General features: G+C 40.9%; 1 non-coding gene across 1 annotated transcript; it reads left to right on the forward strand.

The window, feature by feature from the left end:
• The first annotated feature begins 2,828 nt into the window (after nt 1–2,828).
• Nucleotides 2,829–2,936, forward strand: LOC112745139 (small nucleolar RNA R71). The gene has a single exon (XR_003173083.1). It is a non-coding gene; the product is annotated as a small nucleolar RNA R71 (small nucleolar RNA).
• The last annotated feature ends 449 nt before the right edge of the window (nt 2,937–3,385 follow it).

The following is a 3,385-nucleotide window of genomic DNA, read 5'->3' on the forward strand; positions in this document are numbered from 1 at the left end:
CAGAAAACAAAAGGTATTGTCACCACATCAAAATAATTAAACTAGTTTGAAGGATGAATTCGAAACCATGTGCTTCTTGTTCTTTTGTTTTTAGAACATTTTTTTCATTTAAGAGAGGTGATGGATTCATATTCATAACTTTAAGGCATAGACACTTAGACACTAGTGATCATTAGTAGAGACACAAACATAAATAAAACATAAAGCTCAAAAATCGAAAAATAGTAAAATAAATAGACAAGGAGATTAAGGAATGAGTCCACCTTAGTGAGGATGGCGTCTTCCTCTTCTTGAAGAACCAATGGTGCTTTTGAGCTCCTCTATGTCTCTTCCTTGCCTTTGTTGCTCCTCCCTCATAGCTCTTTGATCTTCTCTAATCTCATGGAGGATGATGGAGTGCTCTTGGTGCTCCATTCTTAGTTGTCCCATGTTGGAACTTAATTCTCCTAGGGAAGTGTTGATTTGCTCCTAATAGTTCTGTGGAGGAAAGTGCATCCCCTGAGGCATCTCAGGGATTTCATGATGAGGAATTTCCTCATGCTCTTGTTGAGGTCCATGAGTGGGCTCTCTTGATGTGCAGTCAAATGCTCTACTACTGAGCTATGGATCCTTGAGATGAATCTCTCCATCTCTCATGACTCGGAGGTGGAAGCTTTTGCCTTCCCTTTCCTCTTTCTTGAGGTTTCTCTGGCTTTAGGTGCCATTAATGGTTATGGAAAAACAAAAAGCAATGCTTTTACCACACCAAACTTAAAATGTTTGCTCGTCATCGAGCAAAAGAAGAAAGAGGGGGGGTAGATGGGGATCCTGTGGGGTCCACAGATCCAGTGGGGTCAAAGACTTAACATCCCTGCTCTAATTAGGCGTGTAAAATGCCTTTGCTGTGCAATCCTGGCGTTTAACACTAGACTGCTGCCTGTTTCTGGCGTTAAATGCCAGCTTGGTGCTTGTTTCTGGTGTTAAATGCTAGACAGATGCTCTTTTCTGGCGTTTAAACACCAGAATGCTCCTCCTCCAGGGTGTGCTATTTTTTCATTCTATTTTTTATTTTTCAGTAGTTTTTGTGACTCCACCTGATCATCCACCTAATAAAACATGAAAATAACAATAAAAATAAAATAGATATAATTAAATAACATTGGGTTGCCTCCCAACAAGTGCTTCTTTAATGTCAATAGCTTGACAGTGAGCTCTCATGGAGCCTCACAGATGTTCAGAGCATTGTTGGAACCTCCCAACACCAAACTTAGAGTTTGACTGTGGGGGCTTTGGTTGACTCTGCAGTGAGAGAAGCTTTTCATGCTTCCTCTCTAGGGTTACAGAAGGAGATCCTTGAGTTTTAAACACAAGGTTGTCCTCATTCAGTTGAAGGACCAATTCTCCTCTGTCCACATCAATCACAGCTCTTTCTGTTGCTAGGAAGGGTCTTCCAAGGATGATGGATTCATCCTCATCCTTCCCAGTGTCTTGAATTATGAAATCAGCAAGGATGTAAAGGCCTTCAACCTTTACTAACACATCCTCTACTTGTCCATAAGCCTGTTTTCATGAGTTGTCTGCCATCTCTAAAGAGATTCTGGCAGCTTACACCTCAAAGATCCCAAGTTTCTCCATTACAGAGAGTGGCATTAAGTTTATTCCTGACCCCAGGTCACACAGAGCTTTCTCAAAGGTCATGGTGCCTATGTTACAGAGAATTAGGAATTTACGAGGATCCTGTTTCTTTTGAGGTAAAGTGTGTTGAACCAAGGCATTTAGTTCCTTGATGAGCAATGGAGGTTCATCCTCCCAAGTCTCATTACCAAATAATTTGGCATTCAGCTTCATGATAGCTCCTAAATACTAAGCAAATTGCTCTTCAGCAATGTCTTCATCTTCTTCAGAAGATGAATAGTCATCAGAGCTCATGAATGGTAAAAGGAGGTTCAATGGAATCTCTATGGTCTCTAGATGAGCCTCAGATTCCTTTGGTTCCTCAAAGGGAAACTTCTTATTGGTCACTGAACGTCCCAGGAGGTCTTCCTCACTAGGATTCACGTCCTCCTCCTCCCTTGTAGGTTCGGCCATGATGGTCAAATCAATGGCCTTGCACTCTTTCTTTGGATTTTCTTCTGTATTGCTTGGGAGAGTACTAGGAGGAGTTTCAGTGATCCTTTTACTCAGCTGGCCCACTTGTGCCTCCAAATTTCTAATGGAGGACCTTGTTTCATTCATGAAACTGAAAGTGGCCTTAGATAGATCAGAGACTATGTTTGCTAAGCTAGATGGATTCTGCTCAGAATTCTCTGTCTGTTGCTGAGTGGATGATGGAAAAGGCTTGCTATTGCTAAACCTATTTCTTCCACCATTATTAAAGCCTTGTTGAGAATTTTGTTGATCCTTCCATGAGAAATTTGGATGATTTCTCCATGAGAGATTATAGGTGTTTCCATAGGGTTCACCCATGTAATTCACCTCTGCTATTGCATGGTTCTCAGGATCATAAGCTTCTTCTTCAGAAGATGCCTCTATAGTACTGTTGGATGATTCCTTCAATCATTCAGACTCTAAGAAATCATATTAACTTGCTGAGTCAATATTTTGTTCTGAGCCAATATGGCATTCAGAGTATCAATTTCAAGAACTTCCTTCCTCATAAGCATCCCATTACTCACAGGATTCCTTTCAGAAGTGTACATGAACTGGTTATTTACAACCATGTCAATGAGTTCTTGAGCTTCTGCAGGAGTTTTCTTTAGGTGAATGGATCCACTTGTAGAATGGTCCAGTGACATCTTTGATAGTTCAGACAGACCATCATAGAATATATCCAGGATGGTCCATTCTGAAAGCATGTCAGAAGGACACTTTTTGGTCAGTTCCTTGTATCTCTCCCAAGCTTTATAGAGGGACTCACCTTCTTTCTGTTTGAAGGTTTGAACATCCACTCTAAGCTTACTAAGCTTTTGAGGAGGAAAGAACTTGGCTAAGAAAGTCGTGACCAGCTTATCCCAAGAGTTCAGGCTGTCTTTAGGTTGAGAGTCCAACCATATTCTAGCTCTGTCTCTTATAGCAAACGGGAAAAGCATAAGCCTGTAGACCTCGGGATCAACCCCATTGGTCTGAACAGTATCACAGATCTGCAAGAATTTAGTTAAGAACTGAAAAGGATCTTCTGATGGAATTCCATGAAACTTGCAGTTCTGTTGCATCAGAGAAACTAATTGAGGTTTCAGCTCAAAATTGTTTGCTCCAATGGTAGGGATTGAGATGCTTCTTCCATGTAAATTGGAATTTGGTGCAGTAAAGTCACCAAGCATCTTCCTTGCATTGTTATTATTTTCGGCCATGTCTCCTTCTTTTTCGAAAATTTCTGTCAGATTTTCTCCAGAGAGTTGTGCTTTGG

Source organism: Arachis hypogaea, chromosome 14 (genome assembly GCF_003086295.3).
Source record: "Arachis hypogaea cultivar Tifrunner chromosome 14, arahy.Tifrunner.gnm2.J5K5, whole genome shotgun sequence".
NCBI classification, from domain to species: Eukaryota; Viridiplantae; Streptophyta; class Magnoliopsida; order Fabales; family Fabaceae; genus Arachis; species Arachis hypogaea.